Here is a 25,858-nt window from a genome sequence, read left to right as displayed (position 1 = left end):
TTAGAGTGTAGTAGCCCCCGGTTGACGGTAATAAAAATCGATTTAAATGGCAACTATGTTAAATAAAAATTCGAACAAATACAAAATCTGTAAAATAAATTTTCGGTCATCTCAAAATTCGATAATATAAAAAATCAGTTCAATGGAAATTCTATCAAATAAAAATTTAAACAAATTAATTTTAGGCCGAAAATGCGTCTCAAAAATGTAAGATTATTTTTCATATATATATTTATATATATATATATATATATATATATAGAAGACCAAGAATGGGAAATAAAAGGTTTAGGTTGGGAACCACCGTTTGCAAAAGGCAGCTGAGCGGACAAAGAGCGAACGGTTATTGCAGTTGGGTAGAAGGAACGACGCGACACACACAGTGCGTTCTAGGGCTTTCGGTAGAATGTTATGCTGCCAATCGTTTCAGTACACTGTGGACTGTGGTTTCTGGAAGATCGTAAACTTAAGTTATGAGGGGGTCCAGAACGAGAAATATTCCTATATGCAGGATATACATATCTGAAGAAGTCCCCTCGCGTAACCAATAACACACTGCAAAAAAAGGGGGGGGACACTTTGAACATACAACTATCTACGTGTATCATAAAAAATTTTTTTTTTTTTTGCTTAATTTATTCAAAACTTATACATGAAATTTGGATAATTTAAAAAATAAATCATTTAAAATTTGTATAATTTTATACTGAAAGTCAATTAAAATTTAGGCAAATTAATATTCGGATAGTTTAAAAACTTCAAGTCAATTAAAATTTGAATAAATTGAAATTCAGATAAATTGAAACTTAAATTTGAAGCTTAAATAAATTAAAATTTGGATAAATAAAAATTCAGAAAATTTAAAAATTATATCAATTAAAATTTGAATAATTGAAATTCAAGTGATTTTTAAATGAAATTTTTGATAATATTTCTGTTGATGAATTTATTAGAAAATTAGAGAGAAAAAATTGAATTTCAAAAGTTTTTAATTTAAAAATGCTGACAGATAATTGAATTTTTGAAGAATATATTATATAAAAATTATTAAAAATAATTGAATTTCGGCCAGAGTTAAACATTTGAAATTATTAAATTTCAATAAGTTTTAAGTGGAAAATTTTAGAAGGTTTTAAATTGATATTCTTGAAAATAATTATTTTTAATAAACAAACGTATAGCCTTATAAATTTTAATTCTCAAAGTTGATTTACACAAATTAACGAAATTAAATAATAGTATTTTCAGGTTAGGAAGCTTGTAGACGTCACTGACGCCCCTATTAAAAAAATTCGAGATTAATTAAAAGTAATTTATAAATACAATCACTTTGTAATGTTTCCCTGTTCCCTCATATATTTTCCCCAATTATTCATGATCTAGTATGAAACACTTGCTTTTAGCCACTACATCCAATACGATTAATCACAATTAAAGAAATTTTTTACAGTTTTTCTATACAGATTAATTTTGAGTAACGTGAAGTTGTCTGTTAACTTATTTTGATGCAGATCTCATAATGAGATGCAGCAAAAATGAGTTCAGTTTTTTTCTGTGTATGTAATTTTAATAATTTAAAATTATACTAAACTCGAATTAATAAATTTCTCAGGCCATAATTCACATATCTGCCTATATATAGATTTTTCACCTACAATTCTATAGAGTAAAATTTAATTTCCCTAACAAATGAATCAATATACATTAGAAAAAAATTTAATTAACCTAAAAACTTGAAACTTTGATAAATATATATGGCTTTAATGTAAAATTTAAATTTAATCGTCATAATGAATTGTTTTTTTTTCTTCTCTACTACTTTATAACTATACCGGAACCAAAAACGACTTTCAAAGTTTTAATTAATTTAAGTTCTTCACTCATTATTATGTGCATGTTTAGTGAGTAATGAAGTACGTAATAGACTCTTTGCTTTGTATATATATATTGATGTTGTAACCTTGCGCCAGGATCAACAACAATAATTATTCTTCGAGTGCAATTGTTATATATATAGAGGTGGAAAAAAAGAAAAGAAAAAGTATACGACAGTTGAAAATTTGTGAGAGGTGGGGAATCATGGATTAAGTGTGATGTACCTATAAAGCATGACACGGCGCACTGCACCAATATGCTATATAGAAAGTAACACAACATCCAAGTAACTTACAAATTACGTAAGTTGCTTATTCTATTGGTAGCAATAGAGTGCTATGTACAGAATAATATATATTAATTCACTTCTTGAGAAATATCACAAAATAATTTCCAAACTACCGTCAACTGGGGCTATTATGGTAGAAAAATCGCAATTTTTTTTTTTGTTCTATAACCAAAATTCTAATCTTTGGAGAAAAATGTTTTAATTTAGTCGTGTTGTTGACATCCTTCTAAAGATTATCTCTAAATTTTATTAGAAAAAAATTTTTTTTATCTGAGTTATATAAAGTCGTAAGTTTAGGGACGCATGAATATTCCCTTTATTAGACTTGACGGAATTTTTGTAGTGTCAAATTAAAAATTATCGAATTTATATTGAATAAAATTTTAAAAAAGAGATTTTATAATGAGCCCAATTTTAATAATGAATAATTTCTATTTAACAAAATTCTGATTTTGTAGGATTTCTATATTTAACTGAACTTATAGATAAAGCAGATTTTCTAATATATTGAATTTTCAAATAACATAATTTCCATTTAACAAAATTGTTATCTAGAAAAATGTTCATAAAAAAGAATTTTTATTTATCAGAATTGTTCTCTTGTCGAATTTCTATTTATCCGAATATTAACTTAAAAGTATTTTAATTAATAGAAGTTTTATTCAAAAAAATTTCTATACAATCTAATTTTTATTTAATAGTATTGTCATTTAACAGAAATTATTCTTAGCTAAATTTTTAAGACAGAGAATTTCTAATTCACCGATACTTTATTTGACCAAAGTTTCACTTATCCGAATTTTCATTAGATAAAAATGTTAAAATGTCGAATTTCCATTTGATCGAACTTTCATATATATCAGATTATCCACTTGGTATACAAATTTCAGCTGGAGTTTTAAAATCAACCAATCATAATTATATAATAATAAAATGCTTGGTCTGTCCTTCTGTCCTAACTTGAAGTTGGCCTTTTCTGATTTCACGTGTTTTTTTAAATAGTAATCTTATGACGTGTCAAATTTTGACAATTCTTTTTCTCATTTTTGCCAAAGTTGTATAATTGTGTTTCCAAATTTCGGAATAAGTTTCTTTAAAATTCCAAATTCGAAAATTCAATTCACGAAGCTGAAGTACATAACGTTTACCAATGAAATTTTTTTTAAAGTTGTATATTGATTCAAAAATTGTTTACAAATACAAAAAATTTATGATGAGAAAAAAGATGCGCCAGGAAATTTCGTACAAGATAGTAATTTGAAAAAAATTTATTTTTAAAAATTAATTTTTAAGGTACCAGGGGCCAACGAATACCTATTAAATATTAATTATAAAAACACAGGCCTTGAATCAACTTAAAGACACAAAAAGTCGTTTTAGTCGATTTATATTCCAAAAAAAGTGGATTTGTTTTTTATTTTAACAAAAATATTTTACAGATTTCTAAATAAAAAAATTTTTTTTTAATAATAATCCTTTTCGAAGGGTTAAAGTTGAAATTTTTAGAAATAATTAAATTTCAAAAGATATTGTTAATTTTCAAACAATTATTAAATTTTACAGAACTAAAAATAATTTATCAAACAATTTTTGGAAAACATTTTTTAAATTTAATTGAATTTTCAAAGATTTAAAATTGAGATTTTTGAAATTAATTGAAACTTTAAGTGTTCTGTAATTAAAATTTTAGATGATTTCACTAAAAATTTATTAGAAAATGCGGACAAAATACAATAATTTGAAAATCATTTTTAATTGAAAAATGGTTTCAGATAGTTGAATTTTCAAAGAATATTATTAAAATAGTTAAAAATAATTCAATTTCCTTAGAGTTATAATTGAAATTATTAAATTTCAAAAAAAAAAAAATTTTCGATGGAAAATTTTAAGAAATAATTAAATTTTAGATGCTTTTAAATTCAAATTATTGAAAATTCAATTAATTTTGAAATCAAATTTTTGAGAATAATGAAATTTTATTTTAAATTTGGAAAATAATTGAATTTCAGTTCATTTTGAATTGAAAATTTTGGGAAATAATTGAATTTGAATTGAAATTTTATATAATAATTTAATTTAAGTTCATTTTTGATTGATAATTTGGATAATTAATTTTGAATAGAAATTTTAGAAAATAATTACATTTTATTTCATTTTAAATTGAAAACTTGGTAAATAATTAAATTTTAAATTGAAAATTTTGGATAATTATTGGATTTTTAATTGATTTTGAATTAAAAAATTTCGGGTAATAATTGAATTTCAGTTTATTTTGAATTGAAAATTTTGAAAATAATTGAATTTCAATTTAAATTTTTAAAAATAATTGAATTTTATTTTATTTTAAATTGAAAACTTGGTAAATAATTAAATTTTAAATTGAAAATTTTTGAAAATTATTGAATTTTAATTGATTTTGAATTAAAATTTCGGGTAATAATTGAATTTTAGTTTATTTTGAATTGAAATTTTTAACAAATAATTCAATTTTATTGTGAAATTTTTTTTTTAATTATAAACAATTGTTAAATTTCATAAAAATTTTATTGGAAAAATAATTTTGATATAATTGAATTTGTGATGTATTTAATTAAAATTATTAAAAATAATTAATTTAGTGAAGAATCATTTTAGTTCAAAATTTGTTAAATAATTGAATTGAAGAAGATCTGAAGAAGATCTATATTTTATACAAAAAAAATGTATTTTATTTACATTTTTTTTTCAAATGTAAAAAATAATGTCGCATTTTATTAAAATAAGTCGATAAAAGTCGTATTTTTGAAAAAAGTCGGAAAAAGTATAATCCGAGGCTTGTAAACATAATTTTCATTATTATCATTTAATATGTAATAATATTCTAATAAATTAAATTATTATTAATAATATTAATCTTTAATTTCTTTATAACAAATAATTAATCACCCAATTTGGCGCGCTTGCGCGCGTTTAATTTTGCTAGTTTTCTTAATAATTTTTGTTTGGTTGATTTTAAAACTCCCGCTGAAATTTGTATTCTAAGTGGATAATCTGATATATGAAAGTTCGATCGAATTTTATTATAATAACTAAATTTTTTTTAGGTTAGAAATGATAATTTAAACAAATTTCAAATTAACCAATTTTAGGCTAATTAAATAAAATTTAAATTAAATTAACTTGTAAACCATGTAAAATTATTTACTTTTTTGAGGTTATGTTGTACCCTTTGTAAAATTATAATTGACTTATTTTCAATTTTCTGATACAAAAATAAGTAATTTGTGTATAAAATCGAAGCACAGGAGTTTTTTTTTTTACTTATTAGAAAATGAATTTTCGTATAATAATTATTTTGAATACCGGTTATACCAGAATGGCCCTTGCAAATGCTTGATTTTCAGTTTTAGACACTTTTCTTCTAAAATACTTAATAAAAAGTTATCCCATCGAGTATACATTGTCATAATTAAATTTTGAATATGTATCTTAAATATTTTTGACACTAACTATCGTGAATTTTATTATTAGTATAGATTTTCACAGAACTTCACAATTTGTAACAAAAATTTTTCGTCTTTATTGATTTGTTTTTCTGATTTCTAAAACCGAATTTACTAATAACATTACAGTTACTTTATTGTTAAAATGTCACAGTACTATTATATATTTTCTATTTAGCTTAATTTTTCAATAGCAGAATTTTCATTTTAACCGAAATTTCATTTCATTTCATCGAATTGTCAAGGCGCTCTCACACCTTTTTGGCTGCCTGCAGGTTACCATGGCAACGCATGAGAGTGAGTGCGACAGAAAATTTAAAAATTTGAATATTCAAATTTTCTGTCTCACTCACACTCGTGCGTTGCCATGGTAACTTGCAGGCAGGCAGGCAGCCAAAAAAGGTGTGAGTGCGCCATCATTTATAGAAGTTTTAAAACGTTCAATTTTTCAAAGTCTAAGGAAGAGGGCGCCCTCTGGTGATAAGGAAACGAAACAATTCAAATTTGATATCAGAATTTAATTGAACATTATTTGACAATTTATAAATTAAAAATTGAAACAATAAATTGAATAAAGTACATAATAATTAAATTGAAAAATTATAATAATTGAAGACTATAAACATTATGTTATTAATTTATTTTAGAAAATATTATTTATTATTTGATAAATTTAAGATGAAAATATAAATTTCAAAATTAAATGAAGTGGTTTGTCAAACAATTAGTGATAATATTTATTAATTAATTTATTTAGTAAATTAAAAAAAAACAAAAATAATTAAATAAAAATTTAAATTAAATAATTAATTATATATATATTTTATTTATATTTTTTTTTAAATAAATATTTATTACAATTTTACTTTAACAAATAATTTTTTGGAATAAGTTTGTTTTTCTACTTTTATAGAATATTTTTAATCATTTTCATAAAATATTGTTTAATTTTCATATCTTTTGAATTTCACGCCATTATCATTGGTTTTTAGACAGTAGCGCCGTTAATTTTTTTTATTTTATATGTATTACGTGTGAACGTTGTCACTCATGCCTGTCAATTCACAGTTCCTAACCTAAAAATCGTGTTTTTCTTATTTTGGGGCTATCTGTTTATTGAGTTACTTAATCATTATTATACATAGAAATTAATTTAAATTTATAATTTCAATAAAAGATTAAATTTATTCCGATTAAAATAATTATTGAAAGATTTTTTTTTTAGAATTTGTATAATATATAAATGTATATATGAAAGTAATCGACAATTGCTACTGAAGGAATGAAAGTTTTTAAGCAAATGAAGCGATTTCTTTGTACACTTTCCTTTCCTTTTCCCGCGACACCGGTGATTCTTATATATATATATATAGTTGTCCTGATTCGTCGTACAGCCCCGCCATTGGGTGAAAGTGTGCTGACCCGAACAGGGACGAGTCGTCAATTTCACCAAAGAATCGTGAGACGCAGGTCACTTTCGTATATATATATATGTAATCTCAGGATTAATATCCCCGTCTAGCGCCTATTGTCGTTACACTTTTCGAACTATATGTATATATAAGACATTTATGTCTCCATTTGAAATTAAATATAAAACATATTTGTTTAATCTACCATAATATGTGACGCTCCACGACAAAAAGTATCTAAGTTCCTAAAATTTTTAGTTTATATTTAGTGATAGTTTTACGTCAATATTTTGGAAAAAAGGAATTGCCTCAGTTTTCTTGAGGGTATTGATTATCGACAACATAATCAATCACAAAATAATTATGTAATTAAAATAACAATGGTTTGTAGAAATAATAAATATTAAACTGGTTGGTTGACATTGTCCTCACTCGCCATTTGTCATAATTCTCGTCAACTACCGCATCCTGCTCTAGTAAAAATTTAGTAACTTTTAATTTTAACAATAAAGTCACTAAATTTTTACTAGAGCAGGGTGCGGTAGTTGACGAGAATTATGACAAATGGCGAGTGGGGATTTTGACTAATGGGGAGAATGGAAACCAACCAAATGCAGACGACACATAAGCAGAGTTGGGAATGTAAATTTCTATTCGCAATTTACAGTGGAAAGTCCAAAATGTCACATCTTTGTCGGGTGAGTTTTTTTTAAAGGTGTTTACACACCTCACTATATATAGTTTTCGATATATCGAAAAAAATAAATAATAATAAAATTTCGGTATATCGAAAACTGTAGTACTGTAAATTGCATATAGTAATTTACATTGTCCCCACTTGTCATTTGTCATAATTCTCGTCAACTACCGCACCCTGTTCTAGTAATAATTTAGTAACTTTATAGTAAATTTTAATTTTAACAATAAAGTCACTAAATTTTCAGTGGAGCAGGGTGCGGTAGTTGACAAGAATTATGTTCAAATAGCGAATGGGAGCAATGGAAATCAACCGTCACATTTTGGACTTTTTAGTGTAAATTGCATTTACATTTCCAACTTTGCTTATGTGTCGTCTGCATTTTGATATTTATTATCTCTACATGTTGTTTCAATTATATAATTATTTTGTGATTAATTCTGGTTTCTAATATAATAATTTTTATTTTAATTCAATGATTTTTTTCATGGAATATCAAAATAAAAAATGAAAATAGTAAAAATTTCCGTTAAATTAGTTATATAAATAAATTTCAAAAAATTGCCTTTGTTTCCGGTGATTTGTACATGTGTTTTGTCAAACTGTAAAGTGTTTTTAGCCAAAGTGCATAGGCATTAGTCGAAGGGTGGTTAGTTCAATGGGTGGAGAGTGAATGGACAAGTGTTGTGTGAATAGAAATAGTGGAGGATGAGAACGTATGAATAGGTTCTAAAATTTATTAGTTAAAAATTTCATTTAATAGAATTTCATTGGGTCGAATTTTCTTTTATCCGAATTTTTATTTCTTTAAATTAGAAAATAATAATAATAATAAATAATTATTTGAATCAATTAGGAAAATTATTCCATTCAAATAAAAAATTTACTAGACATAAGTATTTTATTTTATCGTATCAAATAAATAGTTATTTGAATCAAATACAAAATATTCAAATCAAATAAATGGAATATTCAAAGCTAATAAATAATTATTTGAATCAATTATGAAAATTATTTCATTCAATACTGCATATTTTTTTGATTCAAATAAATATTTATTTGCATTAATAAAATATTTTTCTTGAAACAAGTAAAAATTTTCTTGAATCAAATATTCGATTATTTGTCATTAAGTAATTGTTTTAATTGAAACTAAAACCTCTTTAATTGCGGCAATTATTATTTTATTTGATCCAAATACATAATTTATTTGCATAAAATGTAAGAATTTTTTGATTCAAATAAATCAAAATTTAAATTGAATAAATAACATATTTATTTACTAATTCTTCCATTTCTAAATTAAATTCTTACTCAAATAAATAAATTAAAAAATATGTAATTTCTACATACTATAATCGGATATTTTCATTTTTCAACTAATTCATTCATAGAATTAATGATTAAACGCAAACCTGAGAAATAAATAAATCTAACGCATGGGGGGAATCGAACCTACGACCTACGGATTATGAGTCTAACGCTTTACCAACTACGCTACGTGAAAACGAATATTAACTTCTTGATGTCATTTAAACTTGCAAAAGACCTAACTCAGAAAAGTGCTTAACGTCATTTAGTTAAAAATTAAGATATTAAATTATATTTTCCAATTAAATGCAATTAATAAAATATAATTAATTATAAGCTTCATGATTATTATCATGAATCATCCCAGGTGAATTTTCAAAAAAAGTGTAAATATATTTTTATTAAAAACGCGTTTTTCGTTGTTCTGAATCATTGTAATAACATTAATTTTTTGTTGATGAAAAAAAATTTGACTTTTGGACTTAGAATATTAAATAATATATATAAAAAAATGAATAGTATCAAATAACTCATTATTTTCATTACACTTAAATATTTAATTGATCAAAATAATTTATTTTCCTTTAATAAAATAGTGTATTAACATTAAATAACGCATTATTTATATATTAAATAATTTAATTAATTAGAATTAATAAATTTATTGTATCAAATACTTTTTATTTGTATCAAAAAAATGAAATATTTGAGTGAAATAAATAAAATAATAGTTGCAAGTAACTCATTAATTTCGTTTCAAATAAACATTTAATTGATTAAAATATTTTTTTTATTTGTATTGATAAAATAGTGTATTAGTATTAAATAATTTAGTTGACTTGAATCCATTAAATATAAAGTTATTGTATCAAATACTTTTTATTTGTTTCAATAAAACGAAATATTTGAGTGAAATAAATAAATTAATTGTTTTAAGTAAATCATTATTATTGTTTCAAATAAATATTTAATTAATTGAAATATTTTTTTATTTGTCTTGATAAAATAGTGTATTAGGATTAAATAACGAATTATTTGTATTAAATAATTCAGTTTATTTGAATCAATTACATAAATTTATTGTGTCAAATACTTTTTATTTGTATCAAATAAACGAAATATTTAAGTGAAATAAATGAATGAATTGTTTCAAGTAACTCATTATTTGTATTAAATAAATTCATTTATTCAATTTAATTAATTATTTAATTGAACCAAATACAATTTATTTGGTTCAAATAAATGCAATTCAAATAATTCAAGTTATTTGAATCAAATACATTTTTTTTTTGATCCAAATAAAAAGTATTTGAACCAATTAAATATTTTTCAAATAATTTGAAGTATTTGAATCAAATTTTTTTTTCAGTGTATTATTATTATTATTATTATTATTATTATTATTATTATTATTATTCTGGAATTAAGTTGCAAAAAAACGAATGTGCACCCAGAAAAATGGTATATTTATCTCACAGCCTAATAAATATTTATTTGATTCAAATAAATATTTATTTATTTAATATTTCTTCAAATAAATTTTTATTTGATTTAAATAAAAAATTTTATTTACGCCAAATAAATGGACTAGTAGGCTGTGTGACAAATATACGTTTATTTAATTCAAATATATTATATTTGCAGTCTAAACAAAACATTTCTCTGCAGGTGTGGAATTTTAATCATGATGGGAGAATAAAGTTTTTGAGTAAAATTCTATACATTATAATAGTTAAGTATAATTAACATTTGAAAAATGATAAAATTATTTAATTAATATAATAGAGGATTATTATAATTATTATTATCATCTGGCAGAGGAAAAGTTTCTCCTATATATATTATATTATATTAAGAAAACTCAGAAATTGATTCCTTTTAGTAAACAGGTTTAGAAGTTTATTTTGCAAGCAAGTTTAATGTTGTATGTACCAGCTTCCGGAAGTTGAGAGAGGCTATCATGAGCAGGTGTTCGTTTGACCCCGAGAGAATCTGGTAAATCCGGCCTCGAGGGGAATGTCCACATGTTTCTTGAATACTTGTATAACAGCCGTGTGGCAGTCATCACGATGACAATTATCATCTTTTTTTTTATGATTTTTTTAAATCCTCAAAATATTATAATTGTTAAAGAACTTTTTTCTTTCTATTTTATTTCTATATAAGTTTATGGAAAAGAATGAAATACATATAATATAAATATAAAATTTTTATTTTTTCTTATTAAAAATAATTTTTCTTTTTTTGGTAATTGATTGAAAAAAGTATAATAACATATAATTATTTCGCGTTTTGAAGAAACATACCTAAGTAGAAAATAATTTTAGGTTATGTTTTGGAATTTTTAAGTGCAAATACATAAAGTGATTCAAGTCTCAAATTATTATTAATGTTTAAGTCTTCGTTACATTCAAAATATTCAATAAAAACTTATTTCCATTTCATATAATAATCATATATAAATAAAAAAGGAACTTTTAATCAAATTAAAACAGTAATGTAAACATAACCTATAATTCTTTTGCTTCTTAGGTATCTTTCTTCGGAACGCGATATAATTAATAATTATAATAATAATAAAAATAATAATATTAATAACAATAAATAATAATAATAATAATACGAAATAACAGATATGAGTGAAGTAAATTTTTTTCATCTATAAATATATTGAATTTTTTTTTTTTTTAAATCTATTGTAAGGAATACTTTCACAATAATTATTTCAGATAACTTAGTCAACAAGGTCAGTGTTTTGCATGAGATGCTGGACCTCTTTGACGACTCTGACAACTGAATATATGTGGCCTGGTCAGTACACGCCCCTGGTTACTAATCGCACAGCAGACATTGCTTTTACCGACCAGTGTCTCTCAATTTGACCGCACATTCAAATGTTGTCTTATCAACAAACCAATATCTTTCACCTCTTGAATTTTTTTTTTTATTTAATTAATAATTAATTATTGCTGTTATTAACAATAATAATGATAACAACAATTATTATTATTAAAATTATTTTTAATATTATTATTACTATTATTATTATTATTATTATTATTATTATTATTATTATTATTGTTATTATTATTAATATTATTGTTATTATTATTGTTATTAATTAATGATAATTATAATAATAATAATCTAATGGCAATAATTTTGAAATTAATTTTATGTAATTTATTTTAAATATAATGTTAATAATTTTATATTTATTTATGTTTCAGGTAAGTTTCCGTTAAAATATTTTAGAAGGATTCGAAACACAACGTGTACTACACAACGCATGTAAGTTACACACACAGATATAAATAATAAGAAAATTATACGAAAAAAGAAATATAGTTTTTTCTCCTTTAAAATATTTAATTAAAATTATATTTATTTAAACGGGGTTAAATTAATTTATCAATGATTCGTATATGATTATTGCAATCTAAAATAGAAAAAAATTGAATTTACGAAGAATCGAATCGAGCTTCTTGCTTCTGAAAGTTCAATAAGAAAGCCACTGAGCTATATACCGTAAAACGAAAAAAATATTTAAGCTGACTATTATATATCTTTACCTAAACAATTTTTTAAACTAAATTTATAAATTTCTTCAATATTACTATCAACCGGGGCTATAATAGTACAATATTTGGGTTTTGTTCATAAAATAAAGAAACAATTTTTTTCATCGAATAATTATAAACTATATGGAAACTTCACTACATATTCTGTGAATAATTTTTAAAAAGTTGCTGAAAAATTAGTATTAGGGGAGACCGGGGTTACTTGGCGCACTTTTTACTCTTTGTTGTGTAACTCACTCATTTTTGCTTTTTTTAAAAAAAAGTTAATGTATAGAAAACTTGTTGTAACATATCAGCTTTAATTAAAAAAAAGAAAGTTGAAATATATTTAATACTTTTATTTTTCTAACACTTTATTTGAAGCTGTGCAAAGCGCGCCAAGCAACCCAGGCACGGGGTTGCGTGGCGCAGGAGTGAAATTAAAATTAAATTATACGATTTAAAGTTTAAATAATATAAGACTTAACAAAATAAGTCTAGTACTGTAATTTTACAACAAAAAATTATTTTAAATTTAAAAATTAGAAAATTTCATTTAAATTAAATGAAATCGTAAAATTACCAAAAAATATTTTTTTTTTTTTGATAATAACGCTGTAAATATTTAAAAACCATTATTCGGTTAAATTTTTTGAATAGGATTGTTATTGGTGCTTATTAATGTGTAAATTTCATATAATCAACTTCATTTTATTAATATTTAACGAAATTTTCAGATAACCGCGCCACCAAACTCCGAATGTACTTTTGAAATATTTATTAATTTTTTATAAAAACTGTTAATATAAATCAAAAATTTTTTTTTGTTTCTTAATAAAAAATGTATAGAGCTCAAAACATAATATTTGAGCTCTTCTAAAATTAATTTTTTAAAGAGATATCACAAAAAAATGAAGAGGTTAAAAAATTACTTTGCAGTGCCAAAATCAGTTATTTTAATCTATACTCCACAATAATTAATGAATATTAATGAAATTTTGTACAAACTTACAGTTCATCAAGTACTTTAAGCAGAATAAAGAGAAAAATTAATGTAACTTAATACTTTTGAATAAACTCAAGTGCGCCAAGCAACCCCTGCGCCAAACAGGCCCGGTCTCCCCTAATTATTGTGTTTCTTTACTGTTCTGCTGCTCAAGTCTTCATTTTCCTCAGTCGCAACATATCAAATCAATTTTGTACTTATTTTCTCACGTTAAGTTGGCGTAATGGTTAGCGTGTTAGATTACGGAGCGTTAGGTTAGGGGGGTTCGATTCCAGCGAGCGTTAAATATTTTTCAAAATTTATGTAAGCGATTGCGTTAAATAATAATAGGTAGGGGTAAATATAAGGTCTCCAGTAATAAATAATGTGTTAATTGTATAATTAATTCCATATTTAATTTTTCTGTTTAGTGTTGGTGTTACTACACATATTTGAAGTTGGGTCGACTTTGGGATTATTATTTGTCAGGCTAGAATTGTGCATTCTTCGGTTTTTGTTTTGTTACAAGTTTTTGTTGCTTACTGATTCAATCAATTACTCATTACAACTGATTATAAGCCAGTAGTACATTTTTCACTGATTGTTATTTTTGTCACAAAATATAGGGTAATTCCCAGAAAAACTCTCATGGCCCTGGCAAGTTCATCCCTAAGTAGGGCAAATCCTTGCAAAACCGTCTCAAGCCATTACTAGAGCCTTGCCAGTTTGCCATGTCAGGCCCTTGCCAGAATCCAGGCGTACTGGGAAGTGCCTTGAGAGGCCCAGGCGATAATTTCTGCACGGGGCGTGCAAAATTGTGTCGAACAGTGTTATAGCTATAAGTGTGAAATCTTAATATTTCGAAATGAATATTTTACAAATTAAAAACTATAGCTTGTACCATAATAGCCCCTGATGTATAAGAATAGCTCCAGTCGACGGTAAATTAAAAGTTCATTTGTAAATAAATCTAAACCAAATTTAAATACTAAATGCATAGTCAAAAATTCAATGTAAATTGTTAAAAAGTTTGTATATGTTATATTCTAAAATCAATTTCCCATGGGATATAATTTAAAATTACTATTTTGAAAAAATTATGCATAATATCAGTGACAATTCTCTTGATTTTACTGGTGGATAGTTGTAACATGCCGGCTATATTGCTAGGAGTGCCTTTAGGTTGTTGATCCTTTTGGTCTTCTTCCATTTCTTGTTCCTCTTCTTCTACTTCTTCTCTTGTTCACCTCCACATTCTCCCTTGCGGAGCTTCCTTATCGTCTTTGTGCTTCGCCAGCTCTTGTATTCCATGCTTCTCACCTGTAACTGATCATGAACCACCTTGCATTGAGTGTTTTGACCTTCTAAACAGGTTAGTCGCAGAAAAATTTTTCCAAGGTATCTATAATAAGCTTCCAGAGGAAAATTTTAATTATTTGCATCAGACATTACTAAAGTACTATATATATATATATATATATATATATATATTCTCCATATTGAACTTATAAGGATTTTTTACAGTGTTGAATTTAAAAATTATCCAATTTCTAAATTTAAGAGAATTTTAGAAAGTAGATTTCAATATATAACCGAATTTTCATACAAAACAATTTTTTGTTATTTAATTAAATTTTATTCAAATTAACTTAAATGTAAAATTATTTAAATTTTAATTATTTTAAAACCAAATTTTTATTTTATCACAATTTTAATACAGTCCTACAAAATAAAAAAAAAGTGTTAGTGTACCACTAAATACTGAGTTTCATAAAAAAATATCAATTTTTAGAAAAATTGTCCGACATATTGGAACCACTTTTTTGAATTTTTTAAATCTTGTTTAAAATTCGTAATTAGCGACCCTGAAAACCCGCAGAGTTACAAGTTTCAAAAAATTTCGAACAATTTTTAAAAAGTAACCTGATATTGGATTCACCATTTTAAATTTTGGGAAACTGACATCAAAATTTCTTAATCAGCGATGCCAAAAACCCCCGAGTAACAAGTTTCAAAGCATTTCGAACGATTTTTAAAAATAACCGCCATATTGGATCTGCCATTTTGAATTTTAGAAAACTAACCTCATATTCGTATTCAATGATCAAATGTGTCGGGTTTTTTTTTTAAAAAGTCGTTCGAAATGCTTTGAAACTTGTTACTCGGAGATTTTTGGGGTCGCTGATTACGAATTTGAGGTCAGTTTTTCAAAACTGAAAATATCGGATTCAAAATGACGGTTTTTTTTTTAAATTTATCTAATTTACTTGAAACTCGTTACTTAAGGGTTTTTGGATGATTACAAATATGATAATAAGATTTTAAATAGTGACCTTAAAAACCCCTGAGTAACACATTTCTAAATATTTCAACCGGTTTTTTAAAAATAACCGCCATATTGGATCCGCCATTTTGAATTTTGAAAAACTAACATCGGATTCATTATCATTGACCCTAAAAACCCCCGGCATACCGAATTCAAATTAACTGAATTTTAATTTGTTTAAATTCTAAATGACTTAATTTTAAAATTATCTAAAGTTTAATTCATTTAACCTTTAACTGGCACAATTCGAACGCAAATTGCACAACGGGTCTGCTGGACCCGACGCGTATTTAAACGTGTATTGTACAGCCGGTATTGAATATTTTTGCATAAAAATTTAATCTGAGGTAGCTTATGATGTCTTTTTTAAAATTTTCATTAGTTTTACAAGGATTAATTTATTGTAAGTTAGTTGAAAAAGAAAATTGTGAAAAATAAAAACCAAAAAATTGCGTATTTTTACTTAGAAAATTCATGAATTATTTAAAATTTGAATATTATAACTTAAAAAATTTAAAATTATTATTCTTTAATGAAAAAATTACCACAACAGCATGACTTGTAAGAAAAGGTATTTATTTTGCAGAATAAAATATGAATTTTTAGGTTAAAATGGAAAAATTTATAATTAATTATGTTTGAAGCTATAATTTATTCTTTTGTATCGAATTAGTTGTATCAAAAAAACTTAGAAAATTACTAAGAATATTGTTAAACTAATATATATGAAAATGTAAAAAAAAATATTCAATTTGAGCTCGAAAAAATGCTCGGGTCTAGTGGACCCTTGGTGCTAGTTAAGGGTTAATTTTCAAATTTTCCAGATTTTAATTTATCTAATAATTGATTTATGTTTCAAATTATCTAAATTTTTTTTTTAGATGATTGGTTACGCTTCAATTGTATTCATGTGAACTATAATATAGAAGGGTTTTAAACGAAGTAGAATAATAGAAATGATTTATAAAAATATTTAAAAGGAATATAGATATAATGTAGTATGTATATATATAGGAGTGGATGTAAATAACAGTTGTGAAACTTATGTTTAAAATTGCGAATCGTAATAGGTTTGAAAGGAACAATCGAAGCGTGACGAGAGCGATGGAAGTGGTGCGGCGCGCGGCATGCCGCCGCCCGGTTTAGTTGTCGTTTCAGTCTTCTCCACTCTCCAGCGTGCTCCAATTAACTTTATTAATCCTTCCGCCTTCGCGGCACTGCCTGCCTTGCGTCAATCTCATTGCTACCAAGAATTTCTTTCTCATTACTATTATATATATATATATATATATATATATATATATATATATAATAATTTTAATTTCCTAATAATAATAATAATTTTTATAATTTTTCACCTTTCGTTTTTTCTTAGGAATTATTATTGACTTTTTCAAAATTTTCCAAAAATTCTAAATGTAGCAAAAAAAAAGAAAAAAAAAAACTTTAAAACACCTGGCAATGATAAAAAACGCGTTTAAAAACTTTAAATAATTTCTAATTGAAATTGAAATTTTAGGTTATGTTTAGTGTTTTTCAGATTAATATTACACAAAGAGAATTGACTTCTTAACATAAACGTTTTCTTCATGAAAATATTCAATAAAAACTGATTTTGATTTCATTTAATTAAAAAATGAATGTTTTATTAAAATTGTCACTAAACATAACCTGAAATGTTTTTTTCTCTGAGATACACCTTTTCTCATCGCGCGTCAAATATTTAAAAAGCCAAAAACTAAAAATTTTCCCCAAAAAAATAAAAGTAGAAGAATTATTTGAAAATCACAAAAAAAAAAAATACAACAATTTTTTTTCAACAAAATGTTTATCTTTAAGGTATACGATATATTTTTTTTGCAACTGAATTTTTTTTTCAATCTTTAACAAAAATATATTATTTATTATATAAATTCTCTTTATATACCCAGAAAAAAGAAATTTCCAATTAATTAATAAGTAATATTTCATCATCTATTCTTGTGCGAGGGGCTTTATTTTATTTTTGCAAGAAAATATACACGTGAGTTTATTAACTAGTCAGCGAGGTCAAGTTCACGCATGCGTGTAAAGACAACGATTTAAAATAGTCATGCGCTCATAATTGAAAAATTTAAAAAAAAAGAACACATTAACTAATAAATAATAAGAAAAATACATTTATTATTCCATGGGAAATTTTGCATTGCAAACAAAAATTTTTAAATATAAATTAATAATATATTTAATAAAAATATAATTAGAAAATATTATATAAAAATAAAGTGATATAATATAATAATTATATAATAACAATATAATAATTGTATAATAATAATATTAATAATAATAATAATAAACTTATAGTTAGAACACTGAAAAAATTTTAATGCAGAGCAGCTGTATTAGTCGAAAAATTTCTATATATTCAGTTAACTTCAGTTATATAAAAACTCATGGCAATTATTAAGTTTGAAGTTAATTGCAAATATAGTAATTTTTCGTTTAGAGCAGCTGCTGCACCAAAATATTTTCAGTGTATTAATATAGTAATTATTATTTATAATATCCCGTGCAGAAATTTTACCAGGGCCCAGATTAGGCTCCACTATTAGGAAATGAAACGCCTCGCCTGATTAGGAAATCCACATTTTCTGGTCGTCCTGATTTGGTCCCGATTAGGTGTTTCATTCCCTACTAGGGCCCTGGTAGGGCAATTTCTACACGGGATATTATTATTATTATTAGTAATTATATAATAATAATAATAATTTATAATAATATATAAAGAAATATAAACAAAAAAATAAATGAGAAACGAAAGAGACAACGGTTGCGGATTTATGTGTGCAAAACATAATGTCCAGTTTGATGTTTTGCTTGACAAGTAGTTAATAATGATAATGGTAATCCGTGTATGTATATATATATATTGAAGAAGTGCGGCAACCTCGTCAGGCTGGCGCGTCGTGCGTCGTCCCCTCTTGCGCCGATAATGTTGACGTCCCCCCCTCTTTGGAGTGTCACCCCTCCACCATCATCCCCCTCCCCTCTCTCTTTCTCTCTCTGTGGTGAATAAATAGATGACTGCTTCCCTACCAGACTTGGGTCAGCACACGATGCCTCGCGTGCGAGTCAACCTGTTTTACCCCCGCCGTGCTTTCTCTCTCTCTCTCTCTCTCTCTCTGCGCATTACAACTCCTTGGCTAGTCATTGCTGCGCATGCGTTCCCTATCTGCATTTGTGTGTGAATGCGCACGCGCCCTTATGGTGCGCCTATGTTTGTACCGCATTCGTGTAATAATAATAAGAAGAAAGCAACTCTATGAGGAACCAACGGCCTCCGACCCGTTCACCCTATGCTAGGTGGAGCCAGTCTGATACTGTGCCCTCAGTGTCTCTCATCTCAAGGCTCCTTCTATATATATATATATCTAGTTTCCAGGAATTTTTAAAAATGAAAACATTTTTTTTTTAATACAATTATATAGAAAATTTAAAAAATCTTCCAAGAGGAGCTTACTGAGAATTAATTATTTTTTTTATTAACTAATGATAAATAACACAGCCCCACAAAAAAAAAAGTGCCATGTACTTTTGACCGGAATACCCTAACCCTATGTATTTTGACGCGCTGAACACGAATCCGAAGTCCGTTTTGCTCCATCACGTCAGGATTTTTTTCTAACCTCAAAAAACATGTCGGATTTTGTGAAGTAGGCGATTTTTTTAAAAATTGATGTATTAACTTCAAACTTGGTATCTGGGGGTTTTTTGTGTCGCTGATTACGAATCTGAAGTTAGATTTTCAAAATCCAAAATGGCGGATCCAATATGGCGGACGAATTTTGAAAAAATTTTAAGATTTACTTCAAACTTGGTATCTAGGGGTTTTTTGGGTCGCTGATTACGAATCTGATGTCAGATTTCCGAAATTCGACATGTCTGATTCAATATTAAGGAATTATTTTTAAAAAATTGTCAGATTATTATGAAATTTGGTATCTATACAGGTTTTCTAAGTTGCTGACAAGTAACACTAGGGAAGTGCCATACGACGATTTTTCTGAAACTTGGCAGTTTTGTAGTTTTTTAAAAACAATTTGACATGTATGTTTTGTTTTTCCCCAAAAGCTGATTTATGGGGGGAACTACCCCTTGAATTTTTTTTTGGTAGGGGGACATTATTTTACAAAATTTTTTAAAAATTAATGTGCAATAGTGTATCTGGGGGTTTTTTGAGTCGCTGATTACGAATATGATGTCAGTTTTCAAAAATTGATAATGGCGTATCTAGTATGGCCGATAGAAGTCCATGTTGGATATGCCATTTTGAATTTTTGAAAACTGACATCATATTCGTAATCAGCGACCCAAAAAACCCCCAGATACAGATAATGGCGTATCTAATATGTCCGATAGAAGTCCATGTTGGATATGCCATTTTGAATTTTTTAAATCTGACATCATATTCGTAATCAGCGACCCAAAAAACCCCCAAATACCAAGTTTGAAGTAAATCTTAAAATTTTTTCAAAATTCGTCCGCCATATTGGATCCGCCATTTTGAATTTTGAAAATCTAACTTCAGATTCGTAATCAGCGACACAAAAAACCCCTAGATACCAAGTTTGAAGTTAATAAATCAATTTTTAAAAAAATCGCCTACTTCTCAAAATCCGACATGTTTTTTGAGGTTACAAAACATCCTGACGTGATGGAGCAAAACGGACTTCGGATTCGTGTTCAGCGCTTCAAAATACATAGGGTTAGGGTATTCCGGTCAAAAGTACATGACACTTTTTTTTTGTGGGGCTGTGTAATTATATGGTCAATGTAATTAATTAATAGTCTGAAAAAGTGCAAATTTTTTGTACTATTTTTCAAATTGCCATTATATTATTAAAATTTATATATCAACTAAAAAATGTGTGACAATTATACAAAAAAAAAAAAAATATATGTTAACCATAGAAATGTGTCAAGTCATAAAAATAGTGTTAACCCATAACTGGTACCATGGGTCCACTAGACCCGAGCATTTTTTCGAGCTCAAATTGAATATTTTTTTTACATTTTCATATATATTAGTTTGACAATATTCTTAGTAATTTTCTAAGTTTTTTTGATACAACTAATTCGATACAAAAGAATAAATTATAACTTCAAACATTAATAATTATAAATTTTTTTAATTTTAACCTAAAAATTCACATTTTATTCAGCAAAAATAAATACCTTTTCTTACAAGTCATGCTGTTGTGGTAATTTTTTCATTAAAGAATAATAATTTAAAATTTTTTAAGTCATAATATTCAAATTTTAAATAACTCATGAATTTTCTAAGTAAAAATACGCAATTTTTTGGTTCTTATTTTTCACAATTTTTTTTTTCAACTAACTTACAATAAATTAATCCCTGTAAAACTAATGAAATTTTAAAAAACACATTATAAGCTACCTCAGATTAAATTTTTATGCAAAAATATTCAATACCGGCTGTACAATACACGTTTAAATACGCGTCGGGTCCAGCAGACCCGTTGTGCAATTTGCGTTCGAATTGTGCCAGTTAAAGGTTAAATGAATTAAACTTTAGATAATTTTAAAATTAAGTCAATTAGAATTTAAACAAATTAAAATTCAGTTAATTTGAATTCGGTATGCCGGGGGTTTTTAGGGTCAATGATAATGAATCCGATGTTAGTTTTTCAAAATTCAAAATGGCGGATCCAATATGGCGGTTATTTTTAAAAAACCGGTTGAAATATTTAGAAATGTGTTACTCAGGGGTTTTTAAGGTCATTATTTAAAATTTTGTTATCATATTTGTAATCATTTAAAAACCCTTAAGTATACGAGTTTCAAGTAAATTAGATAAATTTTTTAAAAAAACCGTCATAATCCGCTATTTTCTGTTTTGAAAAACTGACCTCAAATTCGTAATCAGCGACCCCAAAAATCTCCGAGTAACAAGTTTCAAAGCATTTCGAATGACTTTTTTTAAAAAAAAACCCGACACATTCGATCATTGAATACGAATATGAGGTTAGGTTTCTAAAATTCAAAATGGCGGAGCCAATATGGAGGTTATTTTCAAAAATCGTTCGAAATGCTTTGAAACTTGTTACTCGGGGATTTTCGGGGTCGCTGATTACGAATTTTAAGCCAAATAGGATATAGCATAGCAATAGTTGTATCAGGCATAAAATTTATATCAACCAAAGAAATTTATGTGTATAGTATAGAAATACTTGTAACAATTATAAAAAAAAGTATGTCGACCATAGAAATGTATGTGAAAACCATTGAAATAATAGTGTTACCTTAGAAAAAATGTATACGTTAAACATACAAATTTATATATCAATAACCATATAGAAGTAGTTGTATCAAGCACAGAAATAACTGTGTCAACCATACAAAACGATGACAACCATAGTAACGTGTCACTCATAAATATAATTGTGTTAACCATAAAACTGTATTTAATTGTTAACCATAAAAATAGTTGTGTCAGTCATAAAAATTTATATGTTAGCTATAGATGTTTTTTTTATGGTTGACACAACTATTTCTATGATTGATATATAAATTCACATAATTGACTTAGATTTCTATGGTTTTATTTTTATGGTTGATATATAAATTTTTATAGTTATAGCATACATTTTTATGGTTAATACAATTATTTATTATTGGCACAACTATTTCTATGGTTGATACAACTATACTTCTATGGTTGATATATAAATTTCTATGGCTAACATAAATTTTCAACGATTTAAACAATTATGTTTCTATGGTCGACAATTATATAAATTTTTATAATTAACACAAATATTTTTACAAGTGACAAATTTCTATGTTTGACATAAATTTATATGGTTGACACAATTATTTCTAAAGTTAATATAGACATTTTTTATGTGTTGACACAGATTTTTATAAAATGACGCACAATTATTTATATGGTTGACATGCATTTTTTATGTTTGATACAAGTATTTTGATGGTTGGTATACACATTTCTATGGTTGACATACTTTTGTATGGTTGTAACAATTATTTCTATAGTTGATACATTTATTATTATGGTTGATATATAAATTCTTGACTACCATAGATTTTTATGGTTGAAACAATTATTTTTTATACTTGATTTATAAATTTACAGGGCTGATATAAATTTATATGATTGGCAAACCATTTTTTATGGTTGATTTCTAAATTTATAGGGCTGATATAGGTTTTTATAGTTGACACATCGATTTTTATGGTTGTTATATTTTTTATAGTAGACATACATTTTTTTATGGTAAATACAATTTTTCTATGGTTGACAAAGTGACTTTTTAGGCTTGGCAGAATTATTTCTATGGTTGACACATACATTTCTATCGTTGATGTAGAAATTTTTATGTTTTTATATGGATATTTATGGTTGAATCATAAATTTCTATGGTTTACACAATGGTTTTTATGGTTGGTATTTATATTTCCCAAACATAGTTGCGTCAACCATAGGTTACAATTTTTTTAATGTAGGATTACTCGTATTTTAATTCTTGATAGGCATGTGGTCTATATAGCTAATTTATATATATATATAGGAAGAGATGAGGTTGAGCGCCGCCGCTTCGCGGGTGAGACCGTGAACGAAGAGTATAGAGGCAGGAGAGCAAGACAGTGTGTTGTGGAGCATTATCTCCGTCCTCAGCCCCCCCCCCCCCTCCTTTCCATTGGCAGCCTCTTCACCTTCCAGCCGCCCTTCCTCCGCCCGCACTGGCTGGTCGAGTCGAGTACCGCGGCACCAAGTGGACACCCGTTCAAGTGAAACAAGAACGAGCCAACCAGCTTGAGAGATCTGTGTGACGAGAAAAGAATGGTATTTGCGGGGGTCAGGAGCAGAAAGCGAGAGAGAGAGACAGACGATTTTTGAAATCATCCTGCGCTCCTTTAGTTGTCAAATGGAACTTTGTGCGCGAAACAACAGGATATGACAAAAATAACTGTACCCATTAATAATAATAATAATAATAATAAAACTAATTATTAATTTCGCAAATACAATTATTTTCAAAATTAATTTATTTGGTCAAAATCACGTTTTTCAATTATAACAGTTTTTTTTTTAAATTTCCATTTATGCAAAAATTTTTATTTTTAATCAAATAAAATTTATTTTGAATATAAATTTTTTCTTTGAATCAAATAAAATTTATTTTGAATATAAATTTTTTCTTTGAATCAAATAAAATTTATTTCAAAGTAAATAAATTTTTTTTTTTTTTTGAGATAAATAGAAATTTATTTCGAAGCAAATAAATTTTATTTTGATTCAAATAAATTTACTGAACCAAATAAATTTTTGAACGAACGAAAGGTCTATTGATTTATTTAATAGACATATATAATTTATTTGAATTTTCCAAATTATTTACCAAGAAAATAATATATATGTATAAGACGAATGCGATATAGAAATTATTTTTTTTATATTAAATTTTTAGGTCACATTGTAGAATCCGCTTTAGTTATTGTCGACTTGCTTAAGTGAGTTGGATTGAACTGTTTTTATATGTGGGAAGGATAAGAGGATATGTATTAGTGCTTTGGGAGAGTAAGGGAGAGCAGACTCTAGAGACCACCGAGAGATGACACCACCAAACTGCGCCCACCCGCTCTATAATATGACGACGTGACGACACTCTCACAGGTGTACCAACCTACGACGATGCAGTATCAGAAGGTCTGAGAGTATCAGTATCTCCCCCCACCTCTCACTCTCTCTCTCTCTCTCTCTCTCTCTCTCTCTCTCTCCCTCGGCGAAACGTCACTAACCCTACTCTCCACATACATCAATGCTTCCTCCCACTCACTATAAATGAGCCTCCTCCCTTCCTACGGTATTTTTCGCGTCGAAAATATTCTGGACTTTCCCCTCGTTTCTCGCTCTCTCTCTTCGCTTCTGTTGCTGATGTTGTGTATATGCGGCGGCCGGCCTCTCCACCAGCACTGCTCCCGTGTGTATATGCTGATTAGAGATCCTGTGGCGTGTTTATTCTATGAACAAAATACGCATACAATTGTGTGTGCGCGCTACTTCATTCCGTGGCAACGTCGCAATCTCGAAAAACATTCTGATGCGTCTGATGCTGCTGCTGTCTTGTCGAATCTTGAATCATATACATATATATATATATATGTATTAGAATTAACACTGAAAAAAACCTGGACTCATTTTTGTCGCAACTCATTTTGAGATCGGTATCAAATTTTGAGTAAATGACAATCTTTACCTCCCTGAAGTTGGTGTCGAAAATTATTTTTTATGGGACCAAAAAAATATCAAATTATTTTTAAAAACCTTTTCGGTCCACATAATACATACCTTGAAAAGTATTTCTCAAGGTATTATATGGACCGAAAGTATTATTAAAAAAATAATTTGACATTTTTGGAACTGTAAAAATAATTTTCGGCGCTGAGCGTCGACGCCAACTTCATGGAGATCAAACTTTCAGTTACTCAATTTGAGAGTGCCTTAATTTCACATTTTTAGGTTATGGTATCATTTTTTAACTGATTTACAATTTAAATAATTTTTTCTAATATTTGAATAATATTAAATAGCGTAAAAGTATACCAATTACGGCGCTTTTATAAAAAATAACTATTACACGGAGAGAAATATAGAGGGTAAGATTTTATGATCTTAACCCGTGCAGAAATTATGGTCTGGGCCTCTCAAGGCCCTTCCCAGTACGCCTGGATTCTGGCAAGGGCCTGACATGGCAAACTGGCAAGGCTCTAGTAATGGCTTGAGACGGTTTTGCAAGGATTTGCCCTACTTAGGGATGAACTTGCCAGGGCCATGAGAGTTTTCCTGGGAATTACCCTATATTTTGTGACAAAAACAACAATCAGTGAAAAATGTAC

At 26.7% G+C, this 25,858-nt stretch overlaps 1 protein-coding gene and 1 long non-coding RNA gene across 4 annotated transcripts in view; one reads left to right on the top strand and one right to left on the bottom strand.

The window, feature by feature from the left end:
- Nucleotides 1-25,858, top strand: part of LOC127278101 (neurogenic protein mastermind-like) — a 178,709-nt gene that overhangs the window by 33,327 nt on the left and 119,524 nt on the right. The gene's annotated exons all lie outside the window — the stretch shown is intronic.
- LOC127278115 (uncharacterized) overlaps nt 14,630-25,858 on the bottom strand; it is a 32,168-nt gene continuing 20,939 nt past the window's right edge. Inside the window, exon 2 of the long non-coding RNA XR_007842447.1 lies at nt 14,630-14,937. This is a non-coding gene — a long non-coding RNA (uncharacterized LOC127278115). The remainder of the gene's footprint in view (nt 14,938-25,858) is intronic.

The sequence above is a fragment of the Leptopilina boulardi genome, unplaced genomic scaffold, assembly GCF_019393585.1.
Source record: "Leptopilina boulardi isolate dan_hultmark-lab unplaced genomic scaffold, ZJU_Lbou_2.1 LbouV2_195, whole genome shotgun sequence".
In the NCBI taxonomy this organism is placed as follows: domain Eukaryota; kingdom Metazoa; phylum Arthropoda; class Insecta; order Hymenoptera; family Figitidae; genus Leptopilina; species Leptopilina boulardi.
This window is presented reverse-complemented; position numbering and strand designations above follow the sequence as displayed.